The sequence below is a fragment of the Apis cerana genome, linkage group LG2 (assembly GCF_029169275.1).
Source record: "Apis cerana isolate GH-2021 linkage group LG2, AcerK_1.0, whole genome shotgun sequence".
NCBI lineage: Eukaryota > Metazoa > Arthropoda > Insecta > Hymenoptera > Apidae > Apis > Apis cerana.
Genome location: NC_083853.1, coordinates 6,121,867 through 6,147,606, shown reverse-complemented (window position 1 = coordinate 6,147,606; position 25,740 = coordinate 6,121,867). Strand labels below are relative to the sequence as shown.

The 25,740-nt window shown below is 34.3% G+C and overlaps 1 long non-coding RNA gene across 1 annotated transcript; it reads right to left on the bottom strand.

The window, feature by feature from the left end:
- Positions 1-2,848: 2,848 nt before the first annotated feature.
- On the bottom strand, positions 2,849-25,262 carry LOC133665718 (uncharacterized). Its single transcript, XR_009828965.1, has 3 exons — positions 24,812-25,262; positions 4,009-4,287; positions 2,849-3,938 (listed from the first exon to the last, which is right to left on the bottom strand). It is a non-coding gene; the product is annotated as an uncharacterized LOC133665718 (long non-coding RNA).
- Positions 25,263-25,740: the final 478 nt, after the last annotated feature.

Sequence of the window (25,740 nt, the reverse complement as noted above, 5' to 3'; positions counted from 1 at the left end):
AATAATTATTATTATATCATCTGTTACTAATGTATTATTTTTAAAATTTTTTTTAATTTTATTATTTTTTCTGAAAATTGTTCAATAATTTTATTTAATCTGCATGGAAATATTTTTGTTCGATTATTAAAAGTTTATTAAAACTATATACTCGATCAGCTTGTTATTATAGATACACAACGTGTACCTATTTGCCATTTTTACTTGTCATTGATCAAATAAACGTTAATCCATTTTACACATAGGATGTTTGGTCCACGCATCGGGTTATGCTATTGATCGCCTGTCGCGTTATACATTGATCCGTACTACTTGCAGCGATTGCCTCTTCGTACTACTCGTCCAAATTTATCATTATCAATCGATCCTTCAGAAATAAAAAAAAAACGATATATTTAATTTTTAATCATATTTTACATCTCCTTAATTGCATATTATCTTTTCCTATTTATTTTCATATTCACTTCCTCGAATACTACGATAATAATTCCATGATGAATCTCTGTTTAACCTTCTTTCTCAGCAATTCGAATCCATCCTTTCGTCCACCATCATATTATACGTAATTTGCAACGTTTTGTGGAAATACAGCGGTTGATCGAACGTCTCGTGTAAAGGGAGAGTTCGGTTTCTTCGTTTTCTGATACGGCGGAGCTCGATGTGATCAAGCCTCGTCCATCTCTCCTTCCCTCGAACCTCTGTCTTTTTTAAGACTTTTTACCTAACATCTGGGAGCCGGAATTCGAGGCGTTTCTCGTCGATTCAGCCTCGACGGGAGGTTGGAAAGGGTTGGTGAAAAGTCGTGGTCAGAATCGGAGGCGGATTTTCGGGTGTTGCAAGCCCCCGAGGAGAATGCGAATGAATGGCGGGGGTAGGGCACGACACGGAAAGGGCGGAGGACCCCGAACCTTCGTCTCTCGGTACCCAGACAGTAACGCTGTTAATATGCAAATCTTATCATCGCCGATTTATTCGCGGATCCTTCTATTCCTGTTAAAATACCCTTCCCCAATTTCTTCCTCCCTCGAAATGTTCGCTCGTCTAAATGATTCGAACGCATCGTTCCCTATCTGTGGTTCCTCTATCCGATTCTTTGTCTTCCCGTGATCCAATAGATAGAGGAAGTTACGATATTGGAAGAGTAATTTTTGGAAAAGTCTTATTCTATAAATTTATTCTCATTTTGTTTCAATTTTTCAATTCCTGTGATTACGAATCGTTGAATTTATTTTTTTGGATTTCGTATCACGAGAGTTTGAAATTAATCAAATTGAACTACTATTCGTTTGTTGTACTTGCTTCTGATAATTTATATTTTATATCTTCGTTTGATTTTTCTTCTTTTTTTTTTTTTTAAATAGAAATTCTAATTTTACAAATCGAATGAATAATAAATATGCAACTTTAAAGAACCAACTCTTGATCTAATTCTCAATTAAATTAGAAATATTATTTTACGAGCAAGTGTGTACGATGTATATAATACTTAGACATAATTTTTACGAAAGTGAAACGGATTTATTTGACAACGTCGTAGAATAAAAGTATCGATAACCGTGGAAGAAGCTAGACTAAGATTGAATTGGTCCACGGGGATCGTGGCGAGGGACGGGAAAAAAGGAGAGGAGGGAAAAAACAGAAAGTGCGGAAAAGGACAATAAGAGATCAAATAACTCTTGCCCCTTATCCTCTGGAGAGTACCTAGTAAAGGATGAATATCGTTCTCGTCGATGACTTATCCCTAAATCTTACGTTTGGGATTACTGAATCCCAACGAGGGATGAATTATATCGTGGACCGAGAGAAGAATGTTCATACTTGACTTTCTTCGAAATTCAGATTTCCATAGCTTTCAGTTTGGCCTTTACGTTTCACCGTGTCTCTTAAAATTTTCAATTTCCTTCCAGGGATTAATTGCATTTCGTCATTCGACAAATGATAAAATAAAATCCTTTTGAAATTCTTCGTAAAATGTTTAATTCAACGTTTACTTTAACTTTGTAATATTTTTCAAGATATGTAAATGAATGTGAAAGCTTTTTTATGTTTCTTGCAATGAAACGATATATCTCTATTTAGATTTAATATTATTATTCAAAATAATTTATAATATCTATTTTATTCGCCTTACTTCCACACGCATAAAAATTCCAATCTTTTAGGTAAAAAAAAAAAAAGTCTTTCGAATCATTTTTTCAAGAACATTAAATGGAATAGAGAAATATAATAACAGAATTTAATATTTAAAATTCGGATTGAAATTTCAAGGAAAATAATGAGACAATTATTAAAATATTATTCATATTAAAATAATTATTCGTACAAAAAAAAAATAACAAATTTTCTTTTCGAAACGAAATTCTTCCATTCGTAAGCGATACCACTTTCTAATTTTCTCTTCGAATCAAAATTCTCTCCGATATTTGTATATTATTTTAATTATTATCATATTTGTTATAGTTAAAAAAAGAACTTGAAATGTTTAACGGAAAGTTTCCAACTAGAGATACTTTTTGTAAAATGCCCCAAAGGGATCAATTGCGAATCGAAAAAGTTTACTTCCGGCATGCTCGATATTTTTCACATCGTATAATAAAATCGCGCGTGAATTTGAATGCTCGAGGCGTGGCGAAGAGGAAAGATCGATAAAAATTAATGTAAATGAAGTTTTTTTCATGGATCGCGTGTGGATACCCGGTGGAAATATACACCGAGGATTTTGTTTTATTCAATAGAGACAAATGCTTGTTGATACGGACCAGTGTTTCACATACATGGTTAGTTCATACTCGATGCAACTGCATTAGCGATTCTGATGTATTTAAGTATGCACAGTTTTTTCGTCGTTTTTCATTTTTTTTTCCTTCAAATTTTTACCGAAAAAAAGAAGTAATAAAAATAAAAAATAAAAAACTTGCCTATATCGATACGGGATGGAAAAAATTTGAAAAAAAAAAATAAAAATGTTCGTTACGAGGAAATTTTTTATAACGTTGCAACGTTGAAATCATTCGATTCGATTCTTCGATAAATCTGTGAAGTATATCGTGTTGCTTGCCTTTGCTGGAATTATTCATGTATTTTTTTATTTCTTTTTTATCGAACTCTGAAATTTTATTATTTATTTTATTATTCGACGAGAACTAGATTTTAAAAGAATGTTACTCTTACTTTATTCCTTGGGAATTATTTATTTTTTTTAAAGGCGTTTCTTTTGTATTTAAAAAAAAATTGGAATTTCCAATTCTCATATAAATTATTTTATCAATTTTTTAATCATATTGCGATTTTCCCCTGCGAAATGAATATGTTAAGCTTAATAATCTCATTCCTCACGACTCACAAATCGTAAAAACCGATTCAAACAGTATTATTAGCACGAGAATCATTTCTAAATTTCTATCTAAGAATAATCAAAGATTTGCCGAGATACGCTAATAATCTGCAATGTATTTTATTGCATCGTAATTGACGTCATATTGACATTATGCCACGTTGCAATCGCATTCCATCGTATTATATTGAATTTTGTCCCAAATGATTCGTGCCTTTCTGTCTTACTCTGTTAACGTTGCATTCCACTATATTTCACTATATTGTATTTGCATTGTGTTATGTCGCATTGCACTGTGTTGGACCATATTATACGTCTCGTTACGTTACATTATCTCTGACCGGTGTTGCCTTGTAACACATCGCATTCCATTGCATTGTTTACTACATTGCAACGTGCTATTACATCAACAATGCACCACACAATGATATTTTTTACATCGTATTCTTCCGTTACAATTTTTCGTTAAAATTTTCACCATTGATTCGACCAGAGATATTATTATATTTTCATCCTCAGCTGCCTCCCGTAGGCATTAATTCCGTGTCATTTTTCATTTCCAAGTTCTGTGCCCAACACCGCCGAAATAAATCCAGTTAAAAACCTGCGTGCAAAACGAAAAGATTAATCGCCAACTGCCACGAATCATTAGGCAACAATTATTACATACTAACAACAGTAACGCTTTTCCATTTACATAATTGTAGCGTCGTGAGTCGAAGAAGAACGACTTTCCCCCCAACCTGCTATTACCTCGGTATAAATTTTTAGATTTTTGCTGGATTTATATATAACAGTATTTCCAAGACGGAAAATTGATTCCAAGTTTTTTCACAATTCTCAATTATACAAATATTTCTTCAATATTTTCCTTCTTTATTAATTCGAATAATTCCGGTTACGGAATTAATTTTATCGTTCGTAACATTTTTCCAATGTAAATAATCCTCGATCTGAAAAAAGAAAAAAATAAAAAGGGAGCTCCGATTTATTACGATTTAATCTATTCGTATTCACGAAACGGTATCGCGAATCAATTATCGTCTTAACATCATATGCATACTTCTCACCCCGGCGGAAAATACGCTTCTTTCCAACCCATTAAACTCGACACTTTCATTCTTCGCTCGCACGTATACCTATATCTGTACATACGTACGTATTTCCCGTGTTTAGGAGAACTTTCCATCAGATTCATACGAATGGAAACACGTAAGGCGCGATTGTGTAAGAGGCGACCAGTACACACGCACGCATACACACACAGAAACGCACACACGTGTGGGACATACGCGAGAAGGATGGCGAGGTCGGCTCGGAATTAGACCATGTAAGGAATGGTTGATGGGCGTCTCGGTAGCCGGTGAACTAGCCGGTTTTATGGGACGATGGTTTTACGAGCGTATCTAACCCATCCGCCACCCTCTAACATTCTTGGCTCGTACATCGGGGAGGAAAAGGTACATGGAATCTAGCGGAACGAACTTCGCCGAGTTACGCTCGAATCCATTCTCTTCCTTCTCCCTCTTTCCTTTCTCTTTCCTTTTCCACCACACCCCCTCAGTTTCGACTTTTAAAGAATCTTAAGGGGGATTCGATGTGATCCCCGATCGGCCAATATTTCAATGCACGCCCGTAAAAATGCCCGTAAAAAGAAACATATAATCCATGTCCATTTTATAGTTTCTTGTTTACGTTTCATTGAACGTTGACGCGTATCACTGCGGCGGCGCCCGATAGCCGGAATCTAGCGACTCGTACTACTTAGGTTCAAAGATGAATGTTGAGACGTTTTATCGATTAGTTTCCCTTTTCATTGCAGGATATGCTACGTTGATTGCTTATTGTTAGTTATTGATAGTTATTTTATTCATACGTGTATTTTATAGTTTCGAATCTTTGTAGTTCGACTTTAGTAGAGAAGAGACAGTTCTAGGGAAACCGAAGGTTTTCCACGGCCTTTGGAGAGCAATTCACTCGAGCCGGGTATATAAGCAAGTTTCGCGCAAAAGATCGGAAAACGTAGGTCAAGGTGTGCATGGCCAGAGGGACAAAAGTATCGTGAAATGTCGTGTGGGATGTATCGATTGACAGGGGAGAGCAGTTCGAGAAACTAGGGGAATATAAAGGAAATTGAACGAGGATGCACGATACACGTGTAGAACTGATACACGTATCTACTCTACTTGTGATATTGCTATTGACTGGCCTCTCTTTGCGACGACGTATGTAAAGCCATCTTGCCACTTGACAAAATCATAAGTTTTTACGTATTTCAATATAATATAATGTAATATATTTTCATCGCTTTGCACAATATTTATTAATTTTTTCATGATTATTATAATTTCTACGGATTTACAAATTGAATTTGTTAACTAAAATTTACGTATCGCGTGTTCGATATTAATTTTTTAAATTGATATCAATATGGAAGACGATGCCTTATACTTTTCGTCCTTTTTCCGATATCGTTGTCGATATAAAATATGAATAATTGTCTTGAAATTTCTATACGTTTCCTCTCTATTGTCAGATGATATGGCAAACTGTTTTTCCACAAAGCAAGGAAACGAGCGTAGAATCGAATCGCGTCGTGACCACAACTACCAACAGCAACAAACGTCCGTTCTGTGACGGATATGATATTGCCGGAAATAGAAACGCGATTTCCCGTGCGATCTATGCGCCCGTAATGCCGAATACAAATGGGATATGGATATACCCAGTTCGCTGCATGGTGGTAAATTATACAGGTGTAGGATGTGCAGAAGAGCAAGGAAACAACTATTGCACAATGGCGTAGCAACTTGGCCGGTGGATTCCTATTATTTATGTTATTCGACGATTCGATGATGAATATATTGAAATTGTTACCTTATGATCGATTATCATTTTGTTAAATAAAATAGATCGTATCCATATTAATTTTTTAATTGTTTGATTGCAAATTAAAGGATTATTATTCCGATAGTTTCATGTTTATTTATTTATTATTTATTAACGGAACATAACGACTATTATTATATTAAATATTTTATTTTTCTAAAAAAATTTTTTTCTAATATCGTATTTATATAAATAATCAATAAATAAACATAGCCGAAAAATTTAAAGCGGAATTTTTTAAATCGAATTAAATATCGAACGTGAAATACGGTTCAACGTCAAAACGAGAATATTATTAATATAATCTGGAATATTTAATTTGTACCTGTTGCATCGAAATTAGCACGGAAATAATACAAGGCTCGTTATAAATATTCATCGAGCAAATACAGAGAAATTCAATAATCTTCCATCGAATCATAGTTCCCTCTTATCAATGAAATCCAATTGACACGAATGAAACAAAGACATTATTTCAATAAATTCGTAGGATCTTTAATTTTCTACAATTAATTTCTTTGATTCCACAATTTTTCATATAATAATTTCTTCTATAATTCTTTTCGTTCCTTCTATCAATCTGTAATCGATTTTTAAAACATTCCAAAATATTCATTCTCCAATTGAAATTTATTTTCATCTCTCTTCTTCACATTAATCAATAAATAAAAAAAATAAAATAAAATTATTCAACAATTCCATTTACCATTTCCAGATGAATAAAACTTTATTTCCATTCGAATCAATATATCCTTCTTTTTCTGACAATTATCTATTATTCTACGATATAATTCAACTATATATGATACGATTTTCTCTCTGTCTACGCTACTGACGTTTATACAGATCCAATGCGGACAATATACACGAATAATCGGCCGACTGAACTTCGTAAATCGTAACAGTTTCGGTCCTATAAAAAACATAATATACGCCTTTTATTTCGTGTTCGCCAGAGAGGAAATTATCTTCGGGAGTTAAGAAGCGTTTATACTTGGAGGGATGTAAAAATACTGAAACTCGATGCTTATTATCATTTAACGCGAGCTTGAATGTGAGAGATGAAACGCGAGGAGGAAAATCTGGAGAAGGGAAGGGAATGTTTAAGAAGCGCATTCAATGTTCGAGGGTGTTTTATAAATTCTTGGATTCGAGAATTATATTACAAAATGGAGAAGAAATCGATATTTGAGGGGCTCTGTGGTAAACGATATTTTCTACTCTTCTTACATGTGAAAATATCGTCGATGAAAATTAATATTATACACATTTTGAGAATTTGATTCTTGAATTTGATTGAATCTTTTTTTTTAAACAGTAGCAAGAAATATTTGTAATTACGAGAAAGTATTATTAAAGGAAACTTAATACGTTACTTTGATAGGAATGATATAGAAATAAATGTCTTCTTACAAAATCACTTTAAAATAAATTTATGATTTACGACGACGATGAAGATTAGTACAATACATTTTTAAATAATCTTAAAATAAATTATCACGAAATCGAAAAATTTCATTCACACCTTTGATAAAACGTACGTATCGAAATTTGAAACATTCGTTATTCGAAACTAAATTCGCTGCAATAAAACTTTATCAACGAATAAATAAAACCATGTTGAATTTTCACCAGTTTCAAAACATTAAAAGATCAACACTACACTCTGCCGGTGTTGTAAAACGCACGACGACAAACCGCCCTTTCCATCCGCATTTTTATGGATGGAACTAAATAATATCTCGTCAATCGAGTCGCTTCACTGCGTTATAATATTTGTCACGCGTTGTGGCGCGTTATCCGGGCAAAAAAATACAACACGTAGGAACACGAAAAAAAAAGAGGAGGAGGAAATAAAAAAAGAAGAGCGAAAAAATTCAATTTTCCGCGCTTAGTTCGGCGTATCGTATCCATTTCGATAGAGGGGGGGAAAAAATTGGGATATTTAAATTTGGGATGGCGATATTTTACGGAGGTGGCGTAATAAAACGGAAATTCTGTTTGGCCCCCATTATAACGTAGATTTATGAGCAAATATTTTTATAATTGTAATCCGCAGAATGCATCCTGGGCACAATAAACCGATCTGAATTTCAAATTTCGAACGGGGAACGAGAGCCTTCAGGCGGGTGCCGTTTTCATACTGTACTCCTCCCACGCTATTTTGTATCAAACGCAAACGGATTTTCAATTTTCGGTCGAAGACACTTTCGCGGTTGACCGTGGAAAATATAAAACCTGACTCTTCGCCGACGAGTGGAACATTTGACGGGTGGTTCCACGTGTTTATGAAGTTCAACAATTCAGTAGAGGAAATTTGTGCTTCATTGTCTTTTTTTTTTCCTTTCCGCAAGATTTATATCATTTGTGATACATTTGTGAAATCTTTCTTATTAGTTTGTATTTTTTAAAATCTTCATCTCAAATCATTAGATTTAACATTTTTAGAAATTGTTTCTTCATTTTATTTTTATAATAAATAAATAATATATACAAAATTTAATTCTTCTGGGGGGGTCTGTTTGTGAAAGTTTTAATTTCGATTTCGAGCCGGGTTTGTTTCTCTGTTGTAACGCTTACCAAGTATCTGTTTTAACAGCGGAATTGGGACGATTTATTGTAATACAGTAGCATACGAGTGGTTATGATACATTGTGCATTGCTGTTGATGATACACTAACCAACTGCGTATGGTAACACTGGATTGGATGTTTCAGCGTTTCAATCCAGTACGTAATCAACAGTACTTGTACCAATATTCTCTTTTATCCAATAATAAGACGAAATCGAAAACTTTTTATCATTATTACACCCAAATATTATAAATCTATAATTTTCCCATAAAAAAATATTAAACCTCAACCAGATTATATTACCATATATATATCAATTCAATAGCTTATTTATTAATAAATCAAAAAAAAACCATCACAAGTTCCATTCCTTTAACCACCATCTCTTTCGAATCCTTAAACTTCCAAAAGTTTCTTCATTTCTTCAGCTCATCAAAAAGGAACAAGATGAAGCGATTAAAATAAAGAAACGTTACATATATACACGTGTTTCCGCTAATCGACTTCGCCGCTCAGAACTTAGAGACCAGCCCTCTTCGTACATATATATATATATTCGTGGCAAACGAACCGCAGAACGATGGAACACCTTTGGATCGTTGATTTATTTCGTGCGAGCAGGGGGGAGGGGGAGAGATTCTGTTAACGAATGACAGGGACCATTACCGACATGCTGCCGCGTGCAGTCGTCACATTTGCTCGCACAAAGGCCCGGCAGCGTTGCATTGTAACGGAGAGTACGTCAAAGACACTCGTGCTACTGTCACAGGCTCTGTGACCGTGTAAATGTCTAATACTGTTCACCGTGTGTGTACACCGACCGGCATGCGTAACTTCGCGCCGGATTTGCGCCGCGGCAATTTAACGTCACCCCGGATATGATACCGCGTACAAAGCTGTTTACCGTTTGCAAGATGGACAGATTCAAGACTGTCGAATTCACGTATAATTCGAGGCACGGCTCGTTTGCCCCTTTCCCGTTTTCACCGCATTTCGCTTTGTTAAACGTCAGCCCCACGCTCGTTTCGAAGTAATGATATCGATCGATTGGTTAAAAAAAAAAAAAAAAAAAAAAAAAAAGAAGTTTTATTATGCTCGATACGAATTCTTTTGTTTGGAGAGAGAGAGAAAAAGAGAGACAGGGGGGGAAGATAGAAAGATAGAGATTGAAATTTAACGGAGATAAGATGTTTTTTTTCGCAAGAGTTTTAACTTTATCAACATTTGTAACGTTTAAGGAGGAATAACAAATTGCCCTTTAATGCTCCGTATTGGTTAATTAGTTTCGATTAGTTGAAACGATGGTCGGTGTAATAAGTAATAATTTGTACTTGCGAAGTTTCTGATTATTTTTATATATAGATCTCGGGGTGAAATACCGTGGGTTGTAATAAAGGTGTATGAAAGAATCATAATTGAATGAGAAAAGTTTGGGGCGGGCGAAACGGTGAATGCTAAAGAAGAGTTATACACGGATTGAAAATACGATGTTGTAATTGCTATACGAATTAATATACCGTGTATAATATTTTTTATTGAAATTGATAGGCGAGTAATTCAACATGGACGAAACGAAATAATAATTCATTTCGTAAAATGGAATAATGTTCAAAATCTTTCTCACCGTATAGTGTGCAAAAGTGATTTCTTTTTTTTCCGAATTAACACGGTTCCCATTTGTCACGTGTCACGTGGAAACGGGCATTAACATTCCTCGCAGTCTGGAGGAACAGAAGAAAATGTCGAGCAGATAGGATAGGAGTTAGGTAATGAATAGAATCTATTCGAGACGGTGTGAAACCGACGGATACGTTGACACCATGAATAATTACGAACGTCAAAACATTTCATTTTCACGTCTGCTTACGAGCATTCAACGATTCAGGGACTAACGATTCCGAGAATCGAAGGATATATCCTCGGCGAGTAATCTTTGAAACGAGGTATTCATGATCGTACAGATTTTTTTTCAATAAATTCTATTAAAAGAAAAAAGGAAGAAAAATTTATAACCTCGGATATATTAGCCTGTTCAAATAATAATCTTAATCGCGTATTTGAGGAGATCAATCCATCACGTTCCTATTTGATGTTTGATTACCGTGTACACAACGTACTAATTGTAATCTCTATATGTACCTTAAATGGCCAATTATATCTCTTCCCATTTTAAACTTCTAATTTTTCAAATTAACGCTTGAAATTAAATTTCTCAGAAAATATAAATTTCAAAATTATATTATCGATTCTAGAAAAATCGATCGAAATTATAAAGTGTTCGACTTCAATTTTAAATTACATACAAAAAAAAAAAGAAAAAAGAAAACGTAAAGTTATTTGCTCCATCCATCAACTAAAAATATTAAATCATTAAAATTACATTCGTTACTGACCGATAATTCGTTCAAAGGGAAAACTTTCATTATTCCTCACGGTTTGCATTTCCCCAAGACTTTGCTTTACGACTTTCCCTTCGTAACTCAACGGCTACGAATCTTCATTATGCACGCACTGAACTATGAACAGCTTCCGAAAGTTAAAGTCACTTATCGGCGATGAGCATATCTCCGGTAAGTTTAATCTACCCTGGAATCTAGATTTCCTGCCGGAAATCGGAACATTGATCCTTGTACCCGTCTCGACGCCCGATTACGATCCGGGAATGTTTATTAAATCCAACTATGTTTCTTTCCGCTATCCCCCCTCCCCTCGATCGTTCTCGTTTCCTTCTGCTCGATTAAAACTCACCCTCGCTTCCAGATGACTCGAATCGCGATCGTTTCCTACTTTTCGCAATTTGACATGTTACTCTTATCTTTCTTTCTTTTTTCCCCTAATCTTCTAATATTTGAACTTTTTTTTCTTTTTTTGATATATTATTATTTGTTCGAAAAAGGGAATAAGAAATTCTGAGATGAAATTGATGAACTTTTTTTATTTATTTTCTTTTTTCTTGTTTAATTAAGTTGGATAGAGAGATTTATTGTGCGATCTATGGAGGATTTATTTAATTGCTTAAAACTGTATTTTTTGCCATGTGTAAAACTTGATATCGATAATTTATCTGAATGGATATTCAGGCACGTAACGTTTTAATTAATGCAAGATAAGTTACGTTGTAATTACATGAGTTATGAAAGGAGAAAAATTTGTAATTCGGAGGGGGGGAAAAAGGTATACAGTTGAGAAATTAAAAACTTAAATTACGTTGGTGAATTTCATTCGTAGATTAACGTATTAAACTTGTAGAAGGGGAAGTGGACCCATTTGAAAAATTATACTTAAGGTAAAGCACGACGTTAAAGTGTGTTTTTTTTTCCAGCAAGTATTTTGGCTTGACATTAATTATCCCCTCCGTTGACAGCAAAATTATCCCAATTAATGTGGACATTTATGAAGCTGAATGAATCATGTCTTCGTTCCAACCATCTTTTCTAATTAAAAAATGTAACTTCTTGTCATTTCCTCGACCTTCTTTTATTAAATCCGTCCCTTAAAGCCGTATTATATCTTAATATTAAAATTTTGATTATTTAGATTTCATATTATTCATTTATTATAATTATTCTAATAAATAATATTATAATTATTATAATTAAAAGAAAGTAAAAAAAGAACTTCAAGTACGAATCTAAAATTTGCATTTTTTAAAATTTTACAAATTTTCAATCCAATCCTCTCATTCATCATTTTTCATTTTATGAAAAATAATACAATGATATTATTTTTACTTCCTCGAAGAAGTGAATCTTGATGAAAATTCAACAAAATTCGTATATATCTCTTTTTAGAGAGAAAAAAAAAATAAAGGAAGATCCAACAATATATTATATCACTATTTCACTCGTAATATTTAACATTACATATATTCAGTTGGATTTTGATCATGTGCAAATAGATACCAGATTTATCTGAATCCAGGATAATCCCATAGTGTGCATTCTGTGGATTCACACTCATGCCAAACTAGCAGTCACCTGGACCGACTGCACAATCTATGAGAGCGACCGGCGGAATTTCATTAGCATCGAACTGCTGCCATCGAACTGTCCAAGTCCGCCATTCGTACCGGCGTTTCTTCACAAATACCGGATTTGTCTACTGTCCTTATCGCCATATCCTGTATATTATCATATAATAACGCATCGATAATGGCGACATTATCATTAATAACGTGTGGAAGCGATGATATCATCGTATCAAGCGTATAGGTGTAAAAATGAGATTTATTTTACGATCACAATTTTGTGAGAATTTCGACTAAATTTGATTAAAATTCAATTTATTTGAAATATAATTAATAATAAAATTATATGGACGCTTATGTGGAAGAAAATTTTAACGAATGATAGATCATTTAATCTCGATTTATCTATTTTTTAATCTAATCGAAATATGGAATAAAATGCAAATGCTTCTTTTTTTGTTAAAATTTAACGATATTACACGGAATCTGTGTATTTAACAATTTTGTTTCTTAAATGGAACTGTGTTAATGCCGTTATGTTCGTACTCTGTACGTTGTCAGAGTATTTTTTCAATGTTGATCTTGGATTGGAAGGGATTGGAAAGGATAAAAAATAATACTTGAAAATACAGAATGAAACTTTTCAAATAAATCCTATTTATCGATTGTCTGACATTCAAGCATAATAGAATAGATTAAAAAAAATTTTATTCGATCTACAAGAAAACGAGCCTGGTCGTAATTAACATAATGTGTAATCCGCTTTAGACGGTATGATCCGTCGATTCGAGCGTCTTATGAAAACAGCTCGAGCGATTTTGTAATGCATTGAAGGACTTGGAGGATATATCAGCGAGAAAATACATGTTAACGAGACTGTAATCTTGAGAGAAAAGTTTGGAATCGCATAATATTTTAAAAAACTTTTAAAAATTTACTGCTTGAGTTTATTTAAAGAAGATGTATTTATTATATAATGCAAAATGTGGAAATCATAAAAGAGAGCTTGACTTTGTTTAGGAAACCGTTTTCCACAAGAAATTTTCATAAAAAGTCAATATTATAAAATTAAACATTTGCAAGTAATCGTGTATTAATTCTCTTTAAATAAAAAGAGCGTGAATAAAGAAGAGGCTAATCCAGTTCAGACAAAGAGATTCTCAGAGAGGGAGCAAGAACAACCTTTGAAGAAAAACGTAAAAAAAAAATAAAAAAGAAGAAACAGGAAGGGATAAAGAGGTGCAAGGAAGAAAAATCCGGCGGAAAAAGAAACGTGGTGCAAGAAAGGAGAAACAAGCCTCGAGTACAAAAGAGACAAGTGAAAGAAGCTGTGAGACTGAATAAAATGGTCAAGAGAAGGACGAAATAAAAGAGGAAGCGAATAAGAAAAAAATTCAACGTACGAGGAAAAGGAAAAAAAGAGGAAAGGGGGAAAAAGAAATATACGCGAGCATGGAAAGAACTACGAAAATAAAGTAAAATGAGCAAAACGAACGACTGACGAGGAACCTTGAGAGAGGTTGAAGGATTCAAAGAGGAGAGTATGGGTGGTGCTTGCTCCCAGGCCAATGTTCGCCAACGTCTCCCAGCCCATTCTGAAGTCTATTACGGATTCCGTGGAATTATGCCGATTAGCCGAGGTTCCCCGGAATTTACACCGGACTAGCGTTCAATGCTAGCCTCCGCGGCAAAATCTCATCTCGTGGAAATAATTAAAACCCATACCTACGCCGGCTCAGATCCTTCCAACACCAGTTTCTCATCCGACTACCTGTCGCTTCGGTCTTCGACGTCGTCCAAACGGCGAATAAGAGCCAAGATGGATTATATAAATGAGAGAGGGCGCCACGAGTTGAGTCGTGATCGCGAATCTTTGATCTGAATCGTAAAATAGATTAGTCTGAATCGTGAAATCTGGAAACGTTTGTAGTGTGATTGTGAATTTTGATTTTAAATTATAAATAAATACTCGGATCGTGTGTAAACGATTATAGTATGATTGTGAATCTTAAAATTAAATTGTATAATAAATACCCGGGATCGCGTTTCTAGTATGATCGTCACTCTTGGATTAGGTTAGGTTTATTTAAACAAAAGTTTGGATCGTAATTTTCTTGTAATTTGACAGTGAATGGTTGATTTAGAATAGATGTGAATAGTTTTAATGTTTTAGTATGTGTGGTTGAAAAGAGAATTCGATAGTAGACAGTCTGAAAAATCCTTGGCAATCTGGATATTCCGAAGGGAATATGTCAGATTGCTTTATTTGTGACTCTTAAAGCGATGAAAAGTTTTTAAAGTTATGCAAAGCTATGCGATTTGACGATCAGGATTCTGTGGTAAAGTCATTCGATGTGATTCTTGATGAGAAAGACATTTATATTATCGTAGAGAAATTTGATGGTTTCGATATCATTAAATGAAATAATTCTTAATCGATTCGAATTTCAATTCAATGAATTAATACGTATCGCAATATAATTTGCTAAATATAATTCTTTTTTCAAAACTATACGATTTGACGATCAGGATTCTGTGGTAAAGTCATTCGATGTGATGAGAAAGTCATTTATATTAGCGTAGACAAATTTGATGGTTTCGATATCATTGAATGAAATAATTCTTAATCGATTCGAATTTCAATTCAATAAATTAATACATATCGCAATATATTTGCTAAATATAATTTTTTAAATAATAAACGTAATAATATAATACATCGAAGAAAAAATAATCTTATTCGTGATAGGATAAACGATATATATCGATAAACGATACTCTCGGAAATAACGATACATATCGATATTTTTCAACTTTCTCTCGAACGAGTTGAATCGTTTTCAGTAGTCACCAATATGGCCGCCATTGATTAACGGAATCTTGATCGTCTCGTGTTTAGTGCGATAACGAAATATATATTATGCAAATGTGTTTGTCGTGCTCCGTCATCAAATTCGGGATTCTCTCGGAAGTGTGGACAGGCTTGGGCTACACAGTGCCGATAGTATTATTATATTATTCGGCTAATGTTATTGCTGTGTTATGCGTCGGCCAATTAATAATATGGCGGCCATGGGCGAATTGCGTTTCACACAGAGGCTCTCTCTCGCCTTCTCTTCATGCGGTATCAGGATGGAATCGACTTCGCGATAAAATTGATTAACGCAACACCAGTAGCGGCCAACCACACTTTATTGTTTTAAACAGATCATGTGAGGTGTACGTACTACATTGACACAGGTAAATGGAATAGAAACTGGTTCGAATGAAAGTTTTGCTAGAGTGGATAGAGTCAAACTTCGAGAATCACGATATTCGTTCGGTTAAAGTGCAAAAGATGGAGGGAAAACACGATCTGGAATTAATTGTTCCAACTTGTTAACTTTAGAAGAATACGAAAGAAGGCGAAGAATACGAATCTTAGAAGAATACCTGAAAAGAATAGGAATATGAAAGGTATGTTTAGAATAGATTTTATTATGATAAAAATCACGAGCATGAGCTTGTGATTTTTTTTATATTTTTTGATTTATTTTATCTGTTTATATAATTATTATTATTATAATTAGATTGTGAATTTTATGCAAAATTAAATTTATATGGATGATTAAAAAAATTGGAATTTAAATAGAGATATAGTTTATTCCTCAAATGTAATATAGTTTGGATATTTTCTGTTTTTATACGTATCATTTAAATTCTATAGATTTTTATATATTAAAATTTTGCATAAATGTATGAATATTCGCAATTTAATTATAATGGTTATATGATATACAATAGAAAGTTGATTATTCGAAGTTTGATTATTCAAATGATTAATCATCCGAACACAGGATGAATATGCATTCAAAATAAGGTCTAATAATATTTCAAAATATGTATTCTAGAATAGTAAAAACAATTAATTAATTTTTTTTTATTATTTTGTTTTTATTTCTATCTTTTATGTGTCTTTTACGTATATTTCCAAATCATAAAATTTCATTTCATCATAAATTTGGTTCTTGGTGATAAATTATCTGAATAAATTTCAACATTCTATATTTTATACCATTTATGTTAGATATCGTAAATATCATCATTTATTATTAAATGATTTATAGAAAATGAAGTAGATCTGAAAGGGATAATAGAAAAGTATAAATATATTTAAATATTATTGTGCAATTAGAACTATTTCTTCATTTTTCAATTAGGTATTGTTTTTTAAGTAATTTATATTATTAGATCTTTATTATAGTCTGATCCTATTATGAATATGATTATTCCAAATATCATACTGTTAAATATCTGATCAAATTATTATACTAATTACCATATAAATTATTATACAATATAATAATACAATAGTAATATAGTATAATAATACAATAATTAAAATATCTTTTACATATTGACTTTTTAATTATCATAAAATCATTGTCCTATCTTCCATTCTGAAAATCTGAAAATTCATTATATAAATTTTGGAAAAGTTCCACATAAAATGTATTCAAAGAAGTTCAAGTGTATTTCTCATCTCTTTTATGATACTTACTTTTACAAATATATTGCCGTATTCTATTTGGGGTATAATAAAGATAGCAACAATCAATGATATAACGATATGCAACATTGAAAAGTTTACGACATATTGATAAAAATCAAGAATCGGGAGACGAATATTAAGAATTTGATTCGATTTAGAGAGATTTCAACTTCGACTTATAACTGTAATCTGTTTTTACGATTCGTTTGAATTTGATCAATTATTAGATATATTATTAGATGATATTATTGAATATTGAAAATTTGAAAAAAGAGAAATTCTTTTCAAGAACTCGTCTCGATTCGTTTAATTATCGCATATCGAATAAAAAAAGAAAAAAATAGAAATTCTTAGAAATTCTTTGGATTCAGTTAATTATTGGAAATTTGATTTGCAAAATTTTAATCAAAACCCTCCTTTCTTTTTTCGTATTGGAATTATTACAATGTCATTTAACTATAATAGAATCTGTCCAGGATTACGTTTAACGTTTCTTTCCTCTTTTTAAATTATACTAAATCTTTCGAAACACCCTGAACGTTAAAGACCGTAACACGACACGCCCCTTAGTAAAGAGAACCGTAGGCTTATGGTGGTGAGCTGAAGTATTAAAAAAACTTTCCCTTTGTTACGAGGTAACGAGTTATAATGGTAGCCCGGAAAAGTTTCAGCTATTCGTTTCTATTCCAGCTACTTTTTACGCTGGAGATGAGCCCATAACTCGGCTCAAACTTGTCGGTTGTTCATGGGCAATCATTATGGGCGCAAATTATCGATGAAAAATAAAAAATTCACCATCTTCGTGACGAATGAACATGATTTAAACCGTTGTTTCGTTTCTTTTTACACTAAGCTAGTTAAAGTTTCGAGTTTATATTATCATTTTTATGATTAATTAAATATCGCGTTTAAAGGTGAGAAAAATAAAACTTTGAAAACTTGTTAATGAAACAAAGTTCGATAATAAGAAATAACGATGCAAACTGCAAAATTTATAGATTTCGAGGTGAAAATCCTTTATCGATGTAACGTATCACAAACACGTGTATTCATATATTAATTATATAACTTTTTACAAATATTCTTTCCTTTCAAAGTTTTTTAATTCATCGCTATTAACTACCACGAGGATTCTCCTAATAATAAATAGTGATAAAACAATTGATTAACGAATAATAATAATTAAATTGTAGTTATTTAATAATTATCACATTGCTATTAATTAATTATCTGTACACTATATTAATTACTAGTAATCACTAGTAATTACGTTAATGAGTCATACGTAAGCTTAATACAGATTTATCAGAATGATCCTCAATTAACTTAATTGCCAAATAACGAGTGTCGATTAATTGCAAATCTCTCTTCGTAAATATTCGCGACTGGTTTAAAATGAACTCGAAAAGAAATTGAAATCTCTCTAGTTGAAATCCGTTGAAATTTTCAATCGCGTTGAAAAATATCCTTGTTGTTAGAGTCAAATGAATTGTCAAGTGTTATCGATCCGGGTTAATAACAATAATGCATCCTGCTCACATTTCGAGAATGTAATAAGTTTGAAATCGATAATCAAACCTGTATGAATTTTTGAATTTGAATGATCTTGTATCATGTGACAAATACGTATTGTTTTAACAATTGTTTTTATTTATTTTTTTTTATAAAAGGGGGAAAGAATGGTTGAGTTATAAAGGAATACGTTATATTATTTAAATAATATTGATTTGTATCAATATTAATTTCAAATAAATTTCAATTTTAAGCTTTTAAATTAGTTGTATATCGATAGCTATGTTTAATTTAAAATTAAATTAGCGTAATGAAATTTCATTGAATTAAGAGAAACGTGTGTACGTGATTATGTTACATATTATTAATTTTAATATCGTATAATAAATTTATAGCATTGAACATCATAATATTTCTATCGATAACTTTACATAAATCCATTTAAAAAAATTCAATTTTTGCTGTTTCCGACTTGGAATAATTTTGCTTTTCAATTATTAAGGAGGATAACTTTGAATTTATTCGCTTTGAATACGAGATTTGTTTTAACAGTGCTCGAATAAGTTTCGATAGAAGGCTATTTATCTTTTCCGTATGGAAATTTTAAAACGTTCCCTTGAACTGTCTCTTGAAATCGTTTCGAGATTTAATAAAAAAAATTACACCGTCTAGATTGTCAATAAACTTTCTACGCAAAGTGTACCATTCAACGTTGAAATATCTGTCTCTGAAAAAAGATATCGATTTTTATAGATTGCTGAAAATTTTTATATAAAAATTCCAAGAATAAATATCTTCATTTAACCGTTTCCCTTTTTATTTGAAAAGTTACAAGTGAAAAAAAAAAAACCACAGTATTTTCTTTACTCACGCGAGACATTCCGTAACACCGACCTATTTAACAGATTCCTCGAAACTTGCGGAATTTCCTTTACATTCCATAGCTTTTTTAACATCTACGAGTTCCACTTTCTTTCGAGTTTCGAAAAAATATTTTAACCTATTTCAACCCTTGCCAGCATACCAAAATAATAATCGACATTCTTTCCTTCTTATCACTACGTTAACGTTATCACAATTATCACAAAAATACACACTTGGTATTCTTCTTATCCACGCAAATCTTAAATAAGTATTCAAAATGCGTTTTAGTCTTCAATTTTAAAGAGATCGTAGGATTGTAATTATTGTAGCAGGACTGCCGTCGTTGTTGTGGCGCAGTATTCATTAAAAATGTAAGAGCTCGATAAAATCCGGAAACACGAAGACAGCAGGTTATTACTCGGTTCCGGAAGATTGCGGTTCCGACCGAGTCTTAACTTGGTTCACAATCCTCTTCCGGTTACAAAGGTCGACGTTTTATGGGTTTACACGTGCCGTAAGATTCGCGATAGGGGCGCGAAACGTGCCCCGCAGCTCTTTACCTTTGCACACACGAGCCCTTCGTTTGCGGTAAATGGACGATTCATTGGACGATGTTTGGAAAATCACCAGTTGATCCCATTATATAGTGCGTCGATGGGGATGCTTTATTCATTTTTTTTTTTTTAATTTAGTTTAAAAATTTTCCCCAACAGATTAAACGTTGTTAAAATAATAATTGCATATTCAATTTCATTAAATACCCTTCGAAATTATATTTTTCATTAATTATCTATTTTTATTCCCTTATTATATTTTTGTAATGAAAACAAAAATGTGCCCACATTTTTTAATATGAAAAAAATACGAAAATAAATACTAACCGAAAGGGATGTATCGTCGAGGCTCTCGTTCGAGAATCACAATTCTTCCATTCCCAACGTTATCCTCAAAATGCCGCTTTGTCTCGAACGATCGAACATCATTATTTGTGAACGTTCAAGGGAGAGTTGATAAACGAGTTACGGTCATCGAGGCAGCCGTTTACAAGCATATCATCCGAACAACTGTAGCTCAGACACGTAATTGAGAGCATCAAAGTTTTCCTTTATTCTGGTCGATGCAGAGAGAGAGAGAGAGGGGGGGGGGGAGAGAGAGAGATACCGAGTCGAAACGTAAGTTTGTTACACCCTAGAGGCAAAGTTTCGTGATATCCCGCAAATGAATTTGATAAGCCCGGAAACAGTATTGATGCAGCGCCAAATATTTCGGTGGAGGAAACTATTTGCAAACACGGTGTAAAGACGCGTTATTGCATTATTTTACGGCTGATTTTACCGACGTCGACACGGCCGCCGCTAAATTATGGAAGGATGAAAGTTGTCCTCTCGCGTAAACGGGTATTAGTTTGACGAGCATGGCGTTGTCGCGGCTCTAATTAATGATTTCTATCGGATCGTTTCTCGTAATTAATGCACGTGTGCATTCTGGAGCATGATTGTTCCTAACAGATAGGTTAACTATTTAATTCTTCTTTTCTTTTTTTTTTTTTAAGGAAGAGAAATTGTTCCATTTATCGTCATATTTAATCGATCGATATAATTTCTCAGAATTTCTCCTTCAATAAAGAATATTCTGATCAACGCGTGTTATAATCTTTATCTGAAATTGAAATTTAATTTTCAAATGAATATATCCATTCTAAAAATTATTTTTAAAGAAAACGAGGTACGCGCCTACTCAATAACTCATCATTTATAACTCCTTAAGATAAATAATTTCACTCGTCTATTCCTCCGAAAACGAACCCTTCGACGAGTTTATCCCCTATATCTTAAACTTTTCAATCGTCAAAATCATCTCCCCGTAAGAATTCGCCACCCCGACTTCCGTTTCCGAGATCGTTGAGGGCCTGTTTGGCGGCAAGTTTATCGGGTTTCGCGGCGATTTCTCAAACTTTGAGCCGCTCGAACGAGCGCGAACAGAAAGACAGGATTACTTCCCTTCCTCTTCTCGATCATCCCTCTTTTCTCTTTCTCGTTCACCTACTTCCTCTCTCCCCGGCGATCCGCCTCCCCTCTCCGTGGAATTCCTTTGGGAACTTTCCGATATTCATATCTGCTTGCTACTACATCAAAAATTCCAACCTCGCCCACTTCTCCTCTCAGTTATAAAGGATTCGCAGCCACTTATGATATCAGCCTTCCATCTTATCTGCCCATTCACCTTCCCCTTTCGTGTCCTCCTCTCCTTTCCATCCCATCAACCGCCCCTCCAACCCCATACACGCCGCTTCTTCTTCTTCTTCATCTTCTTACCAGTATCCACGTCATCAACGCTCTCTCTCTCCATTCGTTCTTTTCCCTCCACCATCTATTCTCCATCTTTTTTGGAAGAAAGGAAGGCCTCTAAACGTTTCGTTCTCTCCTCTCCCTTCTTCTCTTTCCGCACTCCACCCATCTTTGTCACTTCCGATCCGTCCAATTTTTCTTCACTCACCCTTCGAACGTCTCTTTCTCCGTCCCTTCCGGCGTTTCCTCGCCGATCTGGATTAACGAGCCGACCCTTTTTCCATCGTCCACTTCGAACTGCCCCTCCATCCGGCCCGTTCGTGACTCGCCTCGAAACGAGCGATCTATGTATGTATATGTAGCACAGCTATGTACTCCGCGAGATACTTTTTCTTCTTTCTCCTTCCTTTTATTTCTCTCTTACTTTTTAATTTTAGTAATTTTCCTCTCCGGATGGTAGTGGTCTTTACAGTTTTTACCTATGAAGTGGTGTTTTTTTTCCATTGGTTTTTATCGGGGGGAACGTTAAAAGTTGGAGCTTTTTCCATCTTCAATGCCGTTCTTTCGGATCTGGACTCGGAATTTAAGGAGAAGTTGAATACGAGGAAATATTCATTTCGTACGAGATTGTTCTTATGTAATTAATAAGAAAGGGAATATCGTTAATTTTGATTTTGGTATCAATATTTTCCACTTTTCGCTACAAACGAAGGAAATTAGCTTGAAAAGGGGGAGGGGGAATCTTTCAAAATAACTTGAATAATGATCAATTGGTGAAATATCTCATTGCGCTGAATTATAATTAAATCGAATTATTAACCCGGGTTTGATCGATTTCATATTCGGCGCTATTAATAATGCGCACACTTGTATTTTGTTGGTTATATCGCGGATTAATAAGTTTATACTACGTAAATTTTGAAAGCTTTAATTTCCTTTAAAAATTCCAATGAAAAAGACATATCAATTTTAACAAAAATTCTCTTCCAAAGAAGCTTCGTCTAATAGAATTTCTTTATCGAAAACAGACTTCGCAACGAGGCTATTATCCGAAAATACAACACGCATACGCTATACCAGATCGATTCTCTTTGACCGTGTTGCAGTATCAAAAGACTGCCAATAAATATTGCAGAAAAATTGGCCGAAAAAATTTCAAAATGTCCCTAGTTTCGATACACTGGAAAGCACGTAAACGGCACGCTCTCGATTACTCTCGATCCGTGCAATTGTACACATTTTCGATTCTGAGAGAAAAATCGAGGGGATTCCTAGCGCGGCCAGTTTACTTGGCTGTCGGTCCAATCGGCAAACGCGATTGGTTTCGTTAATAACCACAGACGAGGCACGTGAATGGCACACGAGGTCTGGGTTGAATAACCCAGTGATCGATTCGAAAGTCGACGCGAAACGAATAAATGCAATTTAATTAATGCGAATGCTCGCCGAGGTTTTATTTACCTATTGTGTTACCACGGTCTCGCGATTTCATCCCCTCGCTGCGCGCCTTGGGGCGGTGATCTTTAATTAATGGCCGGACGTCGAGGGCCATCCCCGTCGTCGTATTGCGGATTAATTCGATTCCAAGTGTCTACTAATTATCGGCGGGCTAGAATTGCGTGGTTGTCATAGGATCGAAATTCTAGCAAGAGGAAACAGGCCGTAAACCTTTCGCGTATTGGTGGGTTCCGTATTTACGCGAGACAGAGACAACTTTCGCGCGTTTCGTGAGTGGGCAGAGAGGCGGCAAGTGGAGGAAGAGAGAGAGAGAGAGAGAGCTGCGAACTCGTTAAGCATGAACGACCGATCGTTGGAGGCTTGGAAATCGGTTGCGGTGTAAACGTCACGTTTCAGAGGGCGTCTACAATGGCTCATTAAATTGAATAATCATCGAGGTCATATCCAAGCCGGCGAGGATGCGGTATCTGCAATTTACTTGGTCATCGGCCGGCAAAGTTATGTTAGTCCAGTTGGCCAAGTACTATCATCGAGTGTATTGAGTCTGGATGGGATGTCTACAACGATGTTTGTCTGACGATCCCGGTTACAAACTGCCATGGCAAGATGTTGGTTCTTCCTATCCCTTCGTATTGACTCGACGAGACCGGTATATAAAGTAGCGTTTATATATTAAATAATTTCGAAAACTCTTTCGACTCTTCTTCCTTTCTAAAAAAATATCCAGTATCTACATACGTCCTATAAATCACTTTCCACTTATTTCAAATCTCTGATAATAATTCAAAACCCGTTTAACTGCATCGAAATCAATGCCTCGTATTTTTAACCGCACCAATATCTTTAGCTGCAAGAAAGAGGGGAGCTTCCCCTTTAAAGTGCTTTTTGTTTCACGTCGATATGATGCTTGCTTTCCGAGATACGATCGTTTAAAGCGGAGCTTATATTTCTGAATATTTCACCACCGCTGTTCTCGTCGCACGGTCACTCCTCTCGCTCGCACGTCGCCACTGACCTATCCGAACCGCGGCCGCCGCGCGTTGGTCAGTGACAGATGCTGACTCAGCGTTATTTTTACTATTACTACGCGACGTACGCATTTCCAAGAAGGAAACTAGGTCACGGCGATTCGCCATTCATGATCGTCTTAAACGATGCGTTTTGCGCTCTGTAATTCGAGGCCTTGTATCTTTGCGATTAATCGACGCATTTTCAATTTCCTTCCATCAATCTTGAAAATTTGGAAATTTTAACATGTATCGTAAATATTCGTCTTGGTCTCCACGTAATTATCTATTTTTTAATAAATGAATTTTTAATTAGGTAAAATTTCTACTCTCGAGCAATCGTACAACATGTTTTAAGAAACGAGTTTAATAACATTCAAATACTTACTATTACACTTGACATTTAAAAACGTCCAACTAATCTTGAAATTCCCCATGATCCTCCACCCACAAAAAAGATATTGCGTCCTGTATTTAATTTACACTCGCGAGATATATATGTATCCGTTAAAAAAAATGATTAAAACAGATATCACACGAGAGAGTGCGCTCTTTGACATCGCGTACCTTCGGGCAAACTATCAATTTTACTCGTTGAGTATTCTGTTATAAACCGGGCATCGATTTGGCAACGGGCACCGCAATGCAAAATATAATAATACGCATCGACTCGTTGTCACGGTGTATAATGCCCTCGATGAGTACATATTTTCCATCGTACGCGATAATGCACCGGTCAGGACGGACGTTTATGGCATATCCGTTTATCACGTGTATCGCTTAATTAATCACTCTTCGCACTTTCATTGTTCAAATCGGACAGAACCAATTTGGCTTTTATTACTTCGCGTCCGCTCGTATCGGATTCGGTTCATAACCGAAACATTTCCGTCATACTTTAAAGAATTGTACAGGATAAATTACCGCAATAAACGTCTACATCCCGCTTCTATTAACCGGTATTATTTAGAACTCGTTAATCGATATGTAATCGACGTTCGTTTCCGTGATTCATTAAAGATGAGCATCGATCCTAATGCTCTTTACTGCGAATCAAATGAATCGCATATCGAGATCGTGGCACAGTTGTTAATGGAGCTATACTGTATTGAAATCGTAATACAGCTAGCAACGGAGAAACTAACTATTGAAACAATATTGTTCGATAGTTCTTTCGTTTCGAGAATTTTCTTGCGAATAAATTAATCCAAGATTAAAAACGAACCGTATCTTTTATCCTCTTTAAGGGTAGACGATAAATCAATTATATTAATATTGAATATCGTTATAATCCGTATAAATAATAATAATATAAAT